This window comes from Mesoplodon densirostris, chromosome 2, assembly GCF_025265405.1.
Source record: "Mesoplodon densirostris isolate mMesDen1 chromosome 2, mMesDen1 primary haplotype, whole genome shotgun sequence".
Taxonomy (NCBI): domain Eukaryota; kingdom Metazoa; phylum Chordata; class Mammalia; order Artiodactyla; family Ziphiidae; genus Mesoplodon; species Mesoplodon densirostris.
This window is the reverse complement of record NC_082662.1, coordinates 17317894-17337038: the sequence shown is the minus strand read 5'-3', so window position 1 is coordinate 17337038 and position 19145 is coordinate 17317894. Positions and strand designations below refer to the sequence as shown.

The 19145-nt window shown below is 38.6% G+C and overlaps 1 protein-coding gene and 1 non-coding gene across 5 annotated transcripts in view; one reads left to right on the top strand and one right to left on the bottom strand.

Annotated features, from left to right (window-relative positions):
• EIF4G3 (eukaryotic translation initiation factor 4 gamma 3) overlaps nt 1–19145 on the top strand; it is a 390751-nt gene that overhangs the window by 25446 nt on the left and 346160 nt on the right. The gene's annotated exons all lie outside the window — the stretch shown is intronic.
• On the bottom strand, nt 9389–9495 carry LOC132484699 (U6 spliceosomal RNA). Its single transcript, XR_009531261.1, has one exon. It is a non-coding gene; the product is annotated as a U6 spliceosomal RNA (small nuclear RNA).

Genomic DNA, 19145 nt, shown 5'->3' with positions numbered 1-19145 from the left:
AGGAGTTCACATGCTGCAACTAAAAAGATCCTGCATGCCACACCTAAAAGAAAGGGTCCCGTATGCCGCAACGAAGATCCCGTGTGCCACAACTTAGACCGATGCAGCCAAATAAATAAATAAATATTAAGAAAAAGTCCACATTTATTCTATGGAAGCCAGTTAAAAGTAGCATGTGTGATCAAATTTTATCTTAAAAAATATATAGAAAAAGTGCTTGCTTATACAACAGTGTTCATAGGGGCTCTTTCTGGTTGCTGGTGAGATTGGGTGATTTTCATTTTCTTTCTGTGCTAAGTCATTTTTGTTTACATTAACCACATATCATTCATTCATTCATTCATTCATTCATTTATTTATTTTTGGGTCTTCGTTGCTGCTCACAGGCTTTCTCTAGTTGCGGCTAGCAGGGGCTACCCTTTGTTGCAGTGAGCGGGCTTTCTCATTGTGGTGGCTTCTCTTGTCACGGAGCACGGACTCTAGGCACATGGGCGTCAGTAGTTGTGGCTTGTGGGCTTCAGTAGTTGTGGTGCACGGGCTCTAAAGCAGAGGCTCAGTACTTGTGGCGCATGGGCTTAGTTGCTCCGTGGCATGTGGGAGCTTCCCGGACCAGGTCTCAAACCCGTGTCCCCTGCATTGGCAGGCAGATTCTTAACCACTGCACCACCAGGGAAGCCCCCACATATCACTTTTATAATCAGAAAAGTAAAGCAGTTTCTACTTTGAAAAATGAAACTAAGCTAAAATGTGACTCAAGTTCCTCACTAAGCAAAGACAGATTAAATTACATTCATTATTTTAAGAGTGAAGAGGATTTAAAATACATTTGTAGTTTTTTAACAGGGAATCGAGAGAGGGAGCATTTTTTGGTTAATTATTAGTTAAGTAAAAACTTATGAATTGTGTTCCCCATGCATTCTGATTAAATTGATCTTTACCTTAATAGTAATACTTATGCTGATCTTCCCAAATTTGTTTTCATGATACCAAGAGAAGCGGCTTAAAGTACTTTGAAAGAGGCATCATTAAAAAAAAAAAAAGCCTTACTTTTAATGATGTGGCAGATTAGTGCAACATTTTTTATGATACCTCTTATTTGTTACAGAGTTTCCTTTTTAAAGTCCTTTGCCATCTTGTGCTTGATGTCCTGCCTTTCATCTGGGGCTGCAGCAGGGCTGAGCCAAACATGGCTGCTGCTGCAGCATGGGCGGGCGTAGTATAGGATTCGGCTGCTGTGGTTCCTGTGACGAAGCAGGAGGAGAAGCCTGGAGAGCGTGCTCTAGGTCAGGATTCTCTTAAAGCTTGTTGCCAGGAGAATTGGACTTTTCTCGTGGAGGAGATACTACATTTCAGATTCTGCTGTTGAGAGGGAATGCTGCTGTGTATTGGGATTTATAGCCTTAGCAGGGGAACCACCCATTCTCTGCAGAAGAGAGAAATCTTAGCATATGCTGTCATTTGCCAAGCAGGATTGGCCATTTTTAGAAAGCAGCAAGGCTTACCTGTCTGTTTCAGTTGATGACAGAGAAGTGTCCAGAATGACGGTGATTTCTGGCTTGGTGGGTAAATTTACTAAATGGGTAGCATTTCTTTCAGGGGCAAACTGGGCGGCATAGAGTAGACGATTAAAATGGTCTGTCCCCACGTGCAGCTTGTGTGAGGATTACTGTATCACATCAAAAGTAAACCTAAAACGTTAGGTGAGAGATGGGGAGTGGTTTGAGTGGCGAATTGAAGTTGCTGTACGTGCTGCTTAGGCTGCTCCATAGAGTGAATGCACTGCCATTTGGTTGGGGCGTATTTGTGCCTGAGTTTCTGTCCTTTCTGCCTGTGACTGGAGACGGGCATGATGGAGGATATGATGCTTGACAACCAGTAAGATATGATATATCCAGATGCGCAGTAACAAACTACTTCACTCATTTCTCTGTTTAATATGATGAAGAGAAAAGGCTTTTAAAAAAGAATAATCTCCCTTCCACAGAAAAGCCATATGTGATCATTGTAAAAATCACAGGGAAAAAGAAAAAAAATCACTTGTAACTTTACCACCCACTGATAACTATTGTTAGCATTTTGATATATTTCCTTGGAGAAATTTTTAAATATATATATGTTTATATATATATGTGTTGGCATATATGTGTTTATGTACATATACTCATATGTGCATAGCTGCAGATCATCCTGTGAATATTATTTTTTCTATTTTAACATATTGATACATTCCCATTTCAATAAAAAATTTGAGAGGGCTTCCTTAATGGTTTTATAGCATTTCTTTATATGGCTGTACCACAGTATACTTAAAGCACATTGCTTATCACTGGATTATTCAGTTAACAATTTTGTTATTAAAAGAAATGCTGAGACTAGCATCTTTGTGTATAATGTTTTTCAATATTTCAGGTATTTGTTCAATAAAGTAAAAATTACTGGATCAGCAGGTGTGAACATTAGGATAATTGATGCATATTGCCCTATTTTTACCAGCATTAAATATTCTTTTAACTTTTGTTAATTTGATAGGTGAAAATTATATACAGTTTTAATTTGCATTCTTAGATTACTTGTAAGATTTAGTTTTCTCCCATGTTTATTAGCTTTTATTTACTGTTTTGAAAATTATCTGTTTATACTGCTATTTTCATGTCTCTATTCAGATCTTAGTTTAGTTTCAAAACAGTCAAATAATGCATGTGTATTATAAAGAATACAGATTATATTGATTTATACCTTTATATTATATATTTAAAAATAATTAAAAACCTTCTTTACTTCCACTTCCATTATTAGCAGCTATCACAGTTGACAGTTCAGCATTTCTCTTCTTACAGATCTTTTTGTATGCATTTACAAATTGAGAGAAAGAGGAAGGGGAAAAGGGAAGAGAGTCAGGGAGTGGGAGAGAGGTGGAGGTTTTTAGAGGATGGCCTCTGTAGCTGGACTCTGTGATTTGCATCCTAACTGCTGGAAGTGTGAAGTGTGATCTTGGAGGATTTCGAGTCCCATAGATGATCGTCCCAGCTCCCATGGTTTCATGGCTGTGTACCTTGGGAAAAATGATTTAACCCTTTTGTGTCCCAGTGTCCTCATGTAGAAGGGTTAATTATAGACTCTAGTGCTTAAGGTTGTTGTGAGGATTAAGTTAGTTATACCTATAAGGTACTTAAAATGGTACCTGGCACTTTGTGTTATATAGTAATAAATAGCTATTACTATTATATTACTTGTGTAACAAGATTATAAGTGGGATTTTACTGCACATGCTTAGTGATTGTTTTTTCATGTGTTGTATAAATCTTTCCCATGTTGATACATGTAGATTATTCTATAGTTGTACCATAATTCATTTAACTCTTTCCTATTGATGGATATATGTATAGTTTCTAGGCTTTTTTTTTGTGTTAAAATGTATAGTGCATGGGCTTCCATGGTGGCGCAGTGGTTGAGAGTCCGCCTGCCGATTCAGGGGACACGGGTTCGTGTCCCGGTCCGGGAAGATCCCACATGCCGCAGAGTGGCTGGGCCCGTGAGCCATGGCCCCTGAGCCTGCGGGTCCGGAGCCTGTGCTCTGCAACGGGAGAGGCCACAACAGTGAGAGGCCCGCATACAGCAAAAAAAAAAAAAAAAAAAAATGTATAGTGCATATCCTTATACATATGTGTGAGTATTTTAGTAGGATGGAGTCCTATAAATAGAATTGCTGAATTGAAGGGTACGTAAATAAACATTTGGCAATTACTTTTTTAATATCTTAAGAATTTTTGTTTTCTCTCCTTTTCTGTGTGTAGCAGATGCGTCTTATTTTATGATTGGAATAGTATCTTGAATCCTTTCATAGGTACTAATTGGAAATTAAAAGAATCTTTTTCTGTTCCCTGCACCATCTCTCTCCTTGCAGGGTTGGTTCTGTTTATTCATCTTGGTTCTTTACTTTCTTAATGTCTGGTGATTGTTTAGTTTCCATTCGTGTTTATGAATGGAAGATGAGGTAGATTAGTAGAGTTGACAGATGGATTCCCTGCAGTTGGGTAACAGGCCTCAAAGGTTGTCTTTAAGTGTTGTGGGTGGTGCCTGACACCAAGGACATTTTACTGAATTTGAGACTTTATTTGCTCTTGGAATAAATTTTTTAAAGGAACATATTACTAATAAAAGTAGACTGATTTCTGTTAAGTCATGTTAACAAGTTTGTAGTATAATCAGCATTTTATATATTTGCATATTATCTGTGTTTTGTGGAGTTTCTCATGTACAGTATTTTCCAGATACATTTCAGTTATGATTTTGGACTCATATCTTCTCACAATTGGATACTGTGAAGTGGAAATCCTAAAATTTCTTTTTTTAAAAAAAATTATTTTATTTTATTTTATTTTTGGCTGCCTTGGGTCTTCCTACGCGCCGTCTTTTCTCTAGTTGGGGCAAGCAGGGGCTAACTCTTTGTTGCTCTGTGTGGGCTTCTCATTGCGGTGGCTTCTCTTATTGCAGAGCACGGGCTCTAGGCGTGTGAGCTTCAGTAGTTGTGGTGCGCGGGCTCAGTAGTTGTGGGTCGCAGGCTGTACAGTGCAGGCTCAGTAGTTGTGGTGCAAGGGCTTAGTTGCTCCGTGGCATGTGGGATCTTCCCGGGCCAGGGGTTGAACCCTGCATTGGCAGGCGAATTCTTAACTACTGCGCCACCAGGGAAGTCCTCTAACAACTCGTTTGCTCTTAATTCCTTAGCTGAAGAGCTTAGTTGAAGCTTCAAAGCGTTCATAAAACAAGGAAGTAATTAACCATCTTTCAGTCCTAACCCTGAACATGTCTGCTTTTTTTCAGATCCCATTTTGTGCAGTTTGTTGATTGGTCTTGTTTTCAAATGGTCGTCTTCACTGTCATCCGTTGCTAAAAACTGCTTTTTCTTATTTTTATCTTTTTATAATCTGCCTCATAAATAATTCTGCCCAAGTTATTGGAACCTTGAATTTTAGTGAAATGAAGAACATTTTATTGTTCCTTCTCTGCTCTTATATTAGTTTATTGCCATCTTTGCAATTTGAAAATCAATTTGTTAACTGTTTTGTCATTGTGTTGGTTATCCACAAATGTCTAGGAAACATTTTATTTTCCTGACAAAGACATATTGGTTTTTTTTTTTTTTTTTTTTTTTGCGGTACGCGGGCCTCTCACTATTGTGGCCTCTCCCGTTGCGGAGCACAGGCTCCGGACGTGCAAGCTCAGCGACTATGGCTCACGGTCCCAGCCACTCCGCGGCATGTGGGGTCTTCCCAGACCGGGGCACGAACCCACGTCCCCTGCATCGGCAGGCGGACTCTCGACCACTGCGCCACCAGGGAAGCCTGTGATACACTCTTGATGGGAGAAGTCAGTGTAAAACAAATTGGGAGGATGTGTTTAAGAATGTGAGAAGTATTAATTTTTTCAGTCATTGAAAACTAAAGTTAGTTAATATTTTCATTAGACTTGATTGACCCAAGTAAGTAATCTTTTACTTTTTTTTTAATTGAAGAAAATGCCAACTTAATTAGCATAATCTTAGGGATGTGTTAAAGCTAGGATACTAGTTCTCAATTTAGGCTGCTCATTGGAATAATTTTTGCAACTTAAAAAATATACAGACATCTTCTGAATTATATTTTGGAATTGAAGTTTTAGATATATAATTAGACTCCTAGCCTAGAAAATTGAAATGGCCAATTGTGAGTTACTTAGGTCTTACATATTATATAAATGACATTAAATTAGCTTAATTATTTGGATTGTACCTTTTCTGAGAGTTTTGAGTACTAGCATGTTGCTTGTTGTTGGATTTGAAGTCTGTTCTTTGTTAAGATTCTTAATTTTTAATGATCAAGAAATGAATGATTCCTTTACTTCTCAGGAGACGTGTCTTTTAAGTTTCATTTCTAGATTCATACTGAAATAGGATTTGGCAGATGACTAGAGGAAGATGTTCTTATCTTTTGAAATAGGTTGATTCTGAGACCTGGTAAAAAGTTAAAGGGCAAACCAGGCATTTTGCAGCTGACATCCTCTTAGAATTTAAAATATTTTATTACCGGTATCTGATTGGTCATATTGACCAACTAATGGACACTGACAGCCTTTATCTGTTTTCTTTCCTGTTATGAAGCGCTGTGTCGCTTGCAGGATCTCAGTTCCCCAGTCAGGAATTGAACCTGGGGCACGGCAGTGAAAGCCTGGAATCCTAACCACTGGGCCACCAGGGAACTCCCTGAAGTGAACTTTCTTAATCCAGCAAAGCTTATTGTGTGCAACGCATAGTCCTGCCCCTGTTGTTATTGAGGATTATTGGGATTACCGTAAACCTGCCTAGGATTTTTATTTATTTATTTAAAAATATTTATTTGTTTATTTATTTATTTATTTTTGGCTGTGTTGGGTCTTCGTTGCTGCGTGGGCTTTCTCTAGTTGCAGCGAGCGGTGCCTACTCTTCGTTGGGTGCCCGGGCTTCTCATTGTGGTGGCTTCTCTTGTTGCGGAGCATGGGCTCTAGGTGCGTGGACTTCAGTAGTTGTGGCACGTGGGCTTAGTTACTCCACAGCATGTGGGATCTTCCCTGTCCAGAGATCGAACCCATGTCCCCTGCATTGGCAGGCGGATTCTCAATCTAATGGAGCAGTTATAAAAGCTTTCTTATAACTTTTGGTGTAAGAAATTAGATATATAAAATTCCTACAAAGGAGAGATTTGTGCCCTTTGAAAAACAAAGTTCAGTGTTTACCTAAGAATACGAGGCTAAGGACACTACAAGCTATATAAGTATTACGTGAAAAAAAAATATTTGTCAGTCTTTCTCTGTTTTAATAACATCTTTGGATTTATTGCCTTGAATTTGCTTTTGCTCATAGTGAAGTAATAAGAGAACTTAGAATTAGTTTCTTCTATAGTTTTATTTATAGGTCATGGAAATGAAAATCAGTTAAGAAGCAGAAACACTCTTACTGTGGTTTTCATTCAGATAACATTTTCAGAGTGATTTCATTTTTGAAAAGCAAATTATTTCTCTCCCCTTAGTTTGCTTTCATTGTTTATACTCTTACCATGTCATTGGAATTATGTTTCCATTGAAAATAACTAGTAAATATTCTGCGTTCAGTTTTAGCTGCCTATATTTGTGGCTTAATTGAAATCTATTCTGACTAGTAGGAATAAATAGATTCTGACTATGAGAATAAATAATTTATGTGATTATATTATGGAAAGAAAAAGTAAACTGCCAGTGAAAGCATTTAAATAATATATTAGAGTTTGTAAGGGGAAACTTAGGGTCTCTTACACAAGACAGAACTTTGGTTGAGAGTTTCTTGACCTTTTACTAGTACTTATCGTTCCCTTTTATTAAGTATAGACTATTTTGATATTTTGGATAATATGCCATAATTCTGTAAAAAAAATAAAAGTTTCTGGCTTTCTGTGCACTCTGCTTTTTGTTTTCCCTTACCTGTTTGGTCTGCTTCTAACATCTCTTCTTTTCTGTGGTTATTTTACTTCTGTGTGCTCAGTCTCTTTCTCTGTAAAATTGGTTAACTAGACTAAACTAATTCCAAAATCCTTTTGGACCTTTTTATTAGCCTATGATTAGGGTAAAAATAATCTCATATATCCTTTTTTTCACCTTTCTAGAGTATGGGCAGCAGCCCTTTTTGTTACTAAGGGCTTTCTTTTAGGCACAACAGGGAAATATGTGGGCAAAGGGGATTAGTTGATAATGAAACTTTAGCAATAAAGAATTATCAGGAAAGTTTGAAACATAGTTGATATTAGAGACAGTCTTGCAGAAGAACTCCTTTCCTTTGGTTGTATTGTTTACTATTGGAATTTGATGTACATTTAAAACATTTTTCTTTCTACCTTTTCTCTCCTAGAATAATAATCCTGTTAGGAAATGCCTCCAGAATCAAGGGACACTCCAGGCAGTGTCCAATAGAACTTTCTGTGATGTTGAAAACATTCTGTGTCTACACTGTCCAATATGGCAGCCACTAACCGTACATGGCAACGAGCACTTCAAAGGTGGCAAGTGTGACTAAGGAACTAAATTTTAAAATTTCATTTAATTTTAATTAAGTTTATATTTAAATAGCTACATGTGGCTAGAGGCTGCCACATTGGACAGCATAGCTCCATATTATCCATTCAACCAGCAAATTATTTTTGAGCATTCAGAGATATGCCCAGCATTGTGTTAGGTGCCAGAGATAATAGGGTCCTGCAATGTGGTGAGGGAGAGATGATTAAAGAGGTAAGTGTAATATGTGTGTTAGTTGCTGTATTAAAGGCACAGGGTTCTCTAGGACCATAGATACTGGTTCTTACCTAATCCAGGCTGAGGGTGGGTCACTTTGGGGGTGCTCTTATGTCAAAAGAAGTTGTGTCAACTATCCCTTTGTATTATACATAGGTATTGAGCTCAAGTCAATCCTTGTTGTGTTTCAACATACCAAGGGGTATGGAAACACTTGGTCATTATTATTTTTAAGTGTTTGGGGTTAGCACTAGTATTTTTGTGCTTTAACTTTGGACCATGTATAGAATTGATAGGTCTTCATTGTTTGTGATGCGATTAACTGTTTCTCTTATGAAAATCTGTAAACAGAACTGTAAATCATCAAGGCTGCAGTTTGGCTAAAGTGGTTACTTTTATTTATTTATTTTTAATAAAAAATTATTTATTTTTGGCTGCGTTGCATCTTCGTTGCTGAGCGTGGGCTTTCTCTAGTTGCAGCGAGTGGGGACTACTCTTCATTGTGGTGCACGGGCTTCTCGTTGTGGTGGCTTCTCTCGTTGCGGAGCACGGGCTCTAGGCATGCAGGCTTCAGTAGTTGTAGCTTGTGGGCTCTAGAGCACAGGCTCAGTAATTGTGGCGCACGGGCTTAATTGCTCCGTGGCATGTGGGATCTTCCCGGACCAGGGCTCGAACCCGTGTCCCCTGCATTGGCAGGTGGATTCTTTTTTTTTTTCCTGTTTTATTTATTTATTTATTTATTTATTTATTTTGCGGTATGCGAGCCTCTCACTGCTGTGGCCTCTCCCGTTGCGGAGCACAGGCTCCAGACGCGCAGGCTCAGCGGCCATGGCTCACGGGCCCAGCCGCTCCGCGGCATGTGGGATCCTCCCGGACCGGGGCACGAACCCGTGTCCCCTGCATCGGCAGGAGGACTCTCAACCACTGCGCCACCAGGGAAGCCCCGGCAGGTGGATTCTTAACCACCGGAACGCCAGGGAAGTCCAAAGTGGTTACCTTTATTTTTACTTTTTTTCCTCTTTTATTATTTATTTATTTATTTCCTTTTAACATCTTTATTGGAGTGTAATTGCTTTACAGTGTTGTATTAGTTTCTGCTGTATAACAAAGTGAATCAGAAAATATGGAACGCTTCACGAATTTGCGTGTAATCCTTGCGCTGGGGCCATGCTAATCTTCTCTGTGTTGTTCCAATTTTAGTATATGTGCTGCCGAAGCAAGCGCTCAAAGTGGTTACTCTTAAGTGGGTGCAGTTTAGGCAGTTTTTCAAAGGCCACGTCTTGCTCACAAATAACATTTTGTTTGTGTTATAAGGTACTGGCAAGGAGGCTGTCTTGGTTCTGTGATTCCTGGAATGCATATTATGGACATCCTTGGGGTCAAATTTCCTGGGCTTTGGGACTTTTTTTTTTTTAACTCCTTTTTTTTTTTTTTTTTGGCGGTACGCAGGCCTCTCACTGTTGTGGCCTCTCCCGTTGCGCAGCACAGGCTCCAGACGCGCAGGCTCAGCAGCCATGGCTCACGGGCCCAGCTGCTCCGCGGCATGTGGGATCTTCCCGGACCGGGGCACGAACCCGCGTCCCCTGCATCGGCAGGCGGACTCTCAACCACTGCGCCACCAGGGAAGCCCTGGGACTTTTTCATATGAATATTGAGTGGAAGAGTAATAGTTCTTTAGCTTCTTTAGTACTGATCTTTATTTAAGTTCTTCTAGAGATGAGGGAATGCCTAGTCATGTCTTAGGGCCCCTGGATGTCATTTGTAGTCTCTCTGGGTCCATTTATAGTCTCTTTGGTTTGATCTATTTAGAACCTTCTCAGCCACGTAAGTCTCCTTGGCTTGGGGAAGGAGGGCCTTTGGAACTCTCTTTGCTCTTAACGCTGGTTCTTCAGGTGACTCTTGAGGAACCCAGGTCAGTGTGAGTCATGTACCTAATGAATTAATTTTCATGGCCTCTCTAGATACTAAAGAGCAAGAGCTTTGACTTTTAGCCGCAGAGGTCAGATTCTGTAAGAATGCACTTACACGTAGTTTAAATGAATCGCACTCATAAGTAAATGCCTTGTTTTTAGGATGTTTTGAAGTTTACTTCTCTGTAATTGGGTTTTGATGCTGTGGTATGGTTTTGATGAACTGTGGTATACTGGGCTATTTCTAGTGTAATTCAGTGTAATAGGAGGAGGAACAATTTTACTGAATATTAATTAATCTAGAAAAGTAGAGTTTGTGGTTTCAGTGTGTTGGGTTAATGAGTGTCATTGTCAGACCATAAACACATGGCCTAGGTAATTAGAATTCTGACAACATAGATCTTTTCTTTCTTCATGTTTGATTTTTTTTTTGCGGTACGTGTGCCTGTCACTGTTGTGGCCTCTCCCATTGCGGAGCACAGGCTCTGGACGCGCAGGCTCAGCGGCCATGGCTCATGGGCCCAGCCGCTCCGCAGCATGTGGGATCTTCCCGGACCGGGGCACGAACCCGTGTCCCCCGCATCGGCAGGCGTACTCTCAACCACTGCACCACCAGGGAAGCCCTTCATGTTTGATTTTTAAAAAGATTGAATTTAGATATGGTTATAGGTTACTTTAGCTAATATTTTTGAAATTTCAATTTAAGATTTAGCTAATCCTTACTGAATACTTTTGAAGTGCATTATGTATTCAGTTTTAATTTTTTTTATGGATTATTTGTTGGGTAGAAATATGTAAACCAGCTATGTAATTTTAGATTTTCTAATAACCATGTTACAAAGTGAAAACAGGTAAAATCAATTTTAATAATATACTTTCCCAGTATATCCAAAATATTATCATTTCAAGATGTGATCATTAGAAAAATTATTAGTGAGATACTGTATTTTACATTCTTTCTTTGTACTAAGTCTTTGCACTCCAGTGTATATTTTACACTTATAGCACATCCACCTTGTGGTAGCTGTATTTCAAGTGCTCTATAGCCCCATGTGGCTTAGACGTTACCTAGTGAATAATGCAGTTCTGTAGTATATAGAAAGGGTAAATACTGCTTTCCTGTCTGCTTTCAGCGAAGACCAGGACTAGCAGAGCTGGGGGCAAGGGAAAGGATAAAGAGAAGGAGCTATATGGCAGAGAGTACCAATCAATAGGGTGATACTTCACACCTCTTTCCAGCTGGGTTAGTTGCTCTACTAACAGCTATAGATAAATTTATTATTTATTTTCTTTACTAAACTGAATGCTTAAGGCAGGAATTATGTTTTTTGTTTCTATTTCTCTAGGGTCCGTTAGTGCTAGGCACAAAGTAGACACTAATAAATAATGTTTTCTAGAAGTCTATACTGAGAACAGGAAGCTTTAAACACTGCCTCTGAAGATTTTTGGCATGATTTATTGCATTTCTGGGAGCTAGATATATTTTTCACCCATGTTAGTTATACATGTATCCATTCCCAAGGTTATTCCACAAATTAGGAGTGGAAGAAAATGTATACACTGTCAGGAATAAGTACACATGTGAAGACCTACAGTTTGTAAATACTGACATACAATGTCATATTTTTTGCATTTTTGTACTTTAGCAGTTGCCACTAATAATAACTAACATTTGATGAACATGTGGACTGTTCATTTTTTGTCCTGCTTCGTTTTCATAATACTGCTGTGGATAGGCAGGTGGGATTGACCTCACTGTATAAATGATGAAAATGGGTTATACTGTCTTTTGTCACAAAAGGCATTTACTTGTCATGGTTGGAGTTAGTGTGTAAGTTTACTGTATGTGGTGGGATATAGTTCTTCTTCTAGAAACTACAGTAATAGTATGGTAATGATTATTTACATTTGTGTTCAGGGAGATAAAGAGTGACATATCTGGTTTGAAAACTTAAAAGATGTATTTTGAAATACTGCAGATACTATACAGAAGTACACTGTAGTATAGCAAACTCAAGTATCCATTAACCAGCTTCACAAACAAAACATTATCAGTATAATTAAAGACCTCAGCATGTACCCCTCCTTTATCACTTGATTCTTTCATTAGAGGTAACTGTTATCCTGAATTTGGGATTTATTAGTGCAGTGTATTTCTTTTATATTTACTACATACTTATATTTGAGTTTTCTAAATCTTTTTAGTTTTAATTCAGTTGTGGAAGAAATCAGAATTATTAAATCTAAATGGTTTTGTGTGTATTTTTTCAGCCTGTGAGGATTTTCTGAACTTACTTCCAACATTGTATTTCTGTATAGAGTTATTAAGTCATTTTGACTGAGAAGTTGCAAGGTTTTATTTGAAAGAGCTAATCTAAGTATTATTAGCCAATATTTTGAGCAATTAAGATTTTGGGGGACTTCCCTGATGGTCCAGTGGTTAGGACTCCGAGCTTCCACTGCAGGGGGCACGGGTTTGATCCCTGGTCAGGGAAATAAGATCCTGCATGCTGTGGGGAGCAGCCAAAAAGCAAAAGATTTTTGTCTCCTAAAGGGTAGGGACAAGACCATTTCAAATTATTTTGCACAATGAAGTATAATTCTTACGTGAGGTTTTTATTAAATATGGTCTGTTCACTGTTAATAGGCATAAGCATTGAAGAAGCAAGTGACATTAAAATACACAATGGAAATCTAGGAATACAATTTAAGGACTAGGGATAATGCATATGATGATAGTGATCTCTCTCTTTTTTTTTTTTTTCTTTTTGCCACGCGGCATGTGGGATCTAATTCCACCACCAGGGATCGAACCCGTGCCCCCTGCATTGGGAGTGTGGAGTCTTAACCACTGGACCTCCAGGAAAGTCCTGACAGTGATCTTTAAGGATCTGAATTCTGATATCTGTACTTCCTTATCCATAAATGGCAGTAGGAGTATTTACATTATTTGTAAATAATGTAATGTAATGACTAGAGTATATAAAGGCCCTTAAACCATCCTGGGTGCTTTATTATCAGCATATCAGATATTTTTCAAACCTCAGTATTCATGGCCTTTGGGTTTAAATAGCTGCCTGGAAACCTAGTTTGTTATTAGCCTCTTTTTTAATTGTTGGAGAAGATGGTGATGAGTGGAATATGTAAGCTATAAGCTGCTCCTTTTTGATTTTTATTACTCTGAAAGGTAGGGCTATGGTAGAAGGTAGGACTGTGTTTACTTGATTGCTCTGCATTCACTTTCCTGTAACTAGCAGTGATACTCCATACTGGTATGGTATAGGCACCAACTATGAAGAAAGAAAGGGTTTGTACTTGACTTCAGCCCTGTCTGTAAAGTGCAGTATTATTTAACTATGGTACATTGTCATTTTTGTGTAATAGGATTTTTTTTCCATCTGAAACAAAAATAATAACTGTTCATGATGGAAAATTTGAAGCTTTAGATGTTGTGAAGAAAAAAAGTCAAACATAATTCTACTATTCAGAGAGAACCTTTTTTTTTTTCATTCAGCATTTTTCCCTAGGTTTGTTTCATTCTCTTTTAATTGCTTCAGTTCCTCCATAGTATTCTAAACCATAGACTGGATGAGAGGTATCAGGGTTAACAGGAAGGGCTTTTATTTTATTTATTTATTTATTTATTTGATTTTTGGCTGCATTGTGTCTTCGTTGCTGCATGCCGGCTTTTCTCTAGTTGCGGCGAGTGGGGGCTACTCTTCGTTATGGTGCACGGAGTTGTTGCTGTGGCTTCTCTTGTTGCGGAGCATGGGCTCTAGGCACACGGGCTTCAGTAGTTGTGGCACGCAGGCTCAGTAGTTGTGGCACATGGGCTTAGTTGCTCTGCGGCATGTGGGATCTTCCTGGACCAGGGCTTGAACCTATGTCTCCTGCATTGGCAGGCAGATACTTAAACACTGCGCCACCAGGGAAGCCCAGGAAGGGCTTTTAGAAGTGTGTTTAGGAGATGATAAACTTTCACTTGAATGTTAAGGAAAATGTCTGAATATTATGGAAAATAACCTCTCAGTATTTTAACATCATTTCAAGTGCAAAGACACTTTTTACCATGTTTATTGCATTTCAATAAAAATATCTAGCAGTATTTATCTTCAGTTTGGTATGGAGAACATTGTTTAGGTTGATAGTGATCTTTGCCTTCATGATGAAAAATAATTTTCCTGCATATAGAATTCTGGGTTGACATTTTTTCTGTTACAGCATTGAAGTAGTGAAAAACACTGTCTTCTGGCTTGCATAGTTTCTGATAAGATCTACTGTAATTCTTATCTTTGTTCTTGATTATGTATGTAGTATTTTTTACCCCCTCTGGTTGCCTTCAAGCTGTTTGATGTGGCTAGGCAGGTATGTGTTGTTGTTTTATTTTATCCTGCTTGGGATTTCTTTAAGCTTCTTGAATCATTTGGTATCTTTTATTATTTCTGGAAAATTCTTGGCCTTTATCTTTTCAAGTATTTCTTCTGCCTTAGTCTCCTTTTTCCTTCTGAGACCTCATTTACATGTATGTTAGACCATTTGATAGTCCCTCAAGATTGGATCTTCTGTTTTTCTTTTTTTCTCCCTGTGTTTCAGTTTTGATAATTTCTATTGATGTCTTCATCTGTTTTCCAAGTTTATTGATTCTTTCATCAGCTGAGTGCAGTCTGCTGCTGAATCTGTAGAAGGAATTCTTTATCTCTGACATTGTATTTTTTATTTCTAGCATTTACATTTAATGTATAGAAAAATTTTCATCTCTTTGCTGATATTATCTAATCTGTTCATGTATGTTGTCCACCTTTTTCACTAAGTCCTTTAACATATTAATCACAATTAAAAAAAATCCTTCTCTGATAGTTATAGCATCTGAATCATCCGTGAGACTACTTGTATTGATTGCTTTTTCTCTTGACCATAGGCTGTTTTCTTTTTTTGTGTGTCTCATAATTTTTGTTTAGGTGTTGGGCATGGTGTATAGAACAACAGTTGAGCCTGAGGTAAATTGTATTTATGTTTGGAAATGGGTACACCCCACTTCTGTTGGGCTGTCAGTGTGTGGTGTTAAGCCCAACTAGTCATGAATTGAGCTAGTTTGGGGTTTCATTGTCGTTATCATTACTTTCAGTGCACCGCAGTCTTCATAGTCTTGTGTTGGCTCTGTTACCCCTGGTGGTAGAATGCTGTTGCTTGCTTCTTGGTGTTATGATTATGTTGGAGGCAGTTATCTCAGTTCAGCTTCAGTCTTTTGCAGACCCTGTTCATCTGGGCCTTATAAATAGGACTTTGTCATTGTTCCCTCTCCTCCTTTTGGCAGCCATTGTTTGCCTTGTGTTTGTACTTATTCTTGGATAGGGTTTCCTGCCCCTCTCCCAGCATTAGGAGGCTCCTGGGTGGTGTATTTGTGTGGGAACCTAGGCACAAGATGGTTACTTACCCCTCCCCACAGGGATAGAGGGATTTGCTTATCTCTTTATCTCAGCAACAACAGATGTTTGCCAGTGTCCTAGGACAAAAAGCGTTTGCTGCCCCTACTCCAGTGGCCTAACACCTTTGCTTCATAGGAGAAAAGGATATGGGGAATCAAGCGTGGCTTTGTGCCTCTTCTCAGCAATGACTGGTCACCTCCTGAATTCCTGTGCCATTGAGTGGGACTCTCTCTGGTCTTCTGCCATGAAACCAATCTTTTTCATGAGCACCCTGTGGAGGCCAGTGGAGAAGAGCTTGCAAGTGAGTGCAGACTCCTGTTGTGGATAGGGCACCCAGTTGGGAAATTGGCATGCTAGCCTATACCTTTTAGGAATTCAGTAAGTATTTAGCAGATCTTCTTTTTTATTCACTGTATTATGATTACCCCTTTCTCTTCTCGTCTACCATTTATGTTCTTTATTGGAGGGTCTTGTTCCTCTTTGGAATTCAGGTTATTTGGTTGCCTTGCAACTTTAGCAGTCTGATGGGCTCAAGAAAGGTTGTGGTGTTTCAGGTAATCTGGTCTTTTCTTCTGTTAGAGATGGTGCCATGTTTTTGTAGTTTTCTGTATCTTAAGCAGAAACAAATTTAATAGTAATCTGTAGAATTAATTAATCTGTGCTAAACTTCATTCAAAGAAGGATTCAAAGTGGTTTACAAAAATACTTGAAATAATAATAGATGATAAAATTAGGTAAAGATGGCCTTAGCAATATCTTTTTAGATCTGTCTTCTCAGGCAAGGGAAACAAAAGCAAAAAATGAACAAATGGCGATACATCAAACTAAGAAGCTTCTGCACAGCAAAGGAAATCATCAGTAAAATGAAAAGACAACCTACGAATGGGAGAAGATATTTGCAAATGCTATATCTGATAAGGGGTTAATATCTAACATATATAAAGAACTCATACAACTCAACAACAACAACATGATTAAAAAATTGGCAGAGGAGCTGAATAGACATTTTTCCAAAGAAGACATACAGATGGCCAACAGGCACAGGAAAAGATGTTCAACACTGCTGATTATTAGGGAACTGCAAGTCAAAACCACTATGAAATATCACCTCACACCTGCCAGAATGGTTATTATCAAAAAAACAAGTGGGACTTCCCTGGCAGTGCAGTGGTTAAGAATCTGCCTGCCAATGCAGGGGACACGGGTTCGAGCCTTGGTCTGGGAAGATCCCACATGCCATGGAGCATCTAAGCCCGTGCGCCACAACTACTGAGCTTGCGCTCTAGAGCCCATGAGCCACAACTACTGAAGCCCGCCTGCCACAAATACTGAAGCCTGTGCGCCTAGAGCCCGTGCTCCACAGCAAGAGAAGCCACTGCAGTGAGAAGCCTGCGCACTGCAACGAAGAGTAGCCCCTGCTTGCCACAACTAGAGAAAGCCCACGTGCAGCAATGAAGACCCAACACAGCCAAAAATAGAGATAGCTAAAAAAACAAGCAATAACAAGTGTTGGTGAGGATGTGGAGAAAAGGGAACCCTTATACACTGTTGGTGGGAGTGTAAATTTGTACAGCCACTATGGAAGGCAGTATTGGACATTCCTCAGAAAAGTTAAGTATAGAACTACCATATGATCCGGCTGTCCCACTTCTGGGTATTTATCCAAAGAATACAAAAACACTTTGAAAAGATATATGCACCCCTGTGTTCATTGCAGCACTATTTATAATAGCCAAGCTATGGAAACCACCTAAGCGCCCATCAGTGGATGAATAGATAAAGAAGATGTGGTGTGTGTACACACACACACACACACACACACACAACACACACACACACACGAATACTACTCAGCCATAAAAAGGTGAAATCTTGCCATTTGTGACAACATTGATGGACCTTGAGGGTATCATGTTAAGTGAAATAAGTCAGACAAAGATGAATATTGTGTGATTTCATTCATAAATGGAATATAAAAACGAATAAACAAAATAAAAGAACAACCAAACTAAACAAAACCAAATATAGTTACAGAGAACACAGTAGCGGTTACCAGAGGGGGAGGGCAAAATGGGTAAAGGGGATCAACTGTATGGTGACAGATGGAAACCAGATTTTTGGTGGTGAGCATGCTGTAGGGTATACAGAAGTAGAAACATAATGTAGTACAAATGAAGCTTATACAATGTTATAAATCACTGTTACTTCAATAAAAAAATAAAACCAGATAAAGAAATCAAAGCAAAGGGGAAATAAGGATGGGGATTAAAAAAGTACCAACAAACAGACAGATAGGTAGAGCATGAGTATTATATAGAAATGAATGCCAGAGACGCTGGATGGTTGTTGGTTGTGGGTTACAGATTTGAATCTGAGCTTCATCGTGACAAAAGCAAAGTTACATGACTGACATTGCTCAAACTTAAGTTCTTTTCATTGGTGCGTTTTAAATTGTAGGAAGAAATTTTTTTTTTACTTTTACTGGCAGAGCTGGTGAAGTGAATTATGTAATGTGTAAGACATTATATATATATTTTATTGAAATATAGTTGATTTACAGTATCATGTTAGTTCCAGGTGTACAGCACAGTGATTCAGTTATATGTATATATATATTCTTTTTCAGATTGTTTTCCCATACAGGTTATTTTAGAATATTGAGTATAGTTCCTTGCGCTATACAGTAGGTTCTTGTTGACTATCTATTTTATATATAGTAGTGTGTATATGTTAATCCCAATCTCCCAGTTTATTCCTCCCCCCCTTTCCCCTTTGGTAACCATAAGTTTGTTTTCTATGTCTGTGAGTCTCTTTCTGTTTTGCAAATAAGTTCATTTGTATCTTTTTGTTTTTTTTTTTAGATTCCACATATAAACGGTATCATATGATGTTTGTCTTTCTCTGACTGGCTTACTTCACTTAGTATGATAATCTCTAGGTCCATCCATGTTGCTGCAAATGGCATTATTTCATTCTTTTTTGTGGCTGAGTAATATTCCGTGTGTGTGTGTGTGTGTGTGTGTGTGTGTGTGTGTGTGTGTGTGTGTATCACATCTTCTTTATCCATTCATCTGTTGATGGACATCTAGGTTGCTTCCATGTCTTGGATATTGTAAACAGTGCTGCACTGAACATTGCGGTGCTGCACTGAACATGTGTCTTTTCGAATTATAGTTTTCTCCAGATATGTGCCCAGGAGTGGGATTGCAGTATCATATGATAACTCCATTTAAAATTTTTTAAGGAACCTTCATACTGTTCTCCATAGTGGCTGTACCAACTTATATTCCTACCAACTGTGTAGGAGGGTTCCTTTTTCTCCACATCCTCTCCAGCATTTATTATTTGTAGACTTTTTGATCATGGCCATTCTCACTGCTGTGAGGTGATAACTCTTTGTAGTTTTGATTTGCATTTCTCTAATAATTAGCGATATTAAGAATCTTTTCATGTGCATGTTGGCCATCTGTATGTCTTTGGAGAAATGTTTTAGATCTTCTGCCCATTTTTTTGATGGAAGACATTATATTTTTAATAC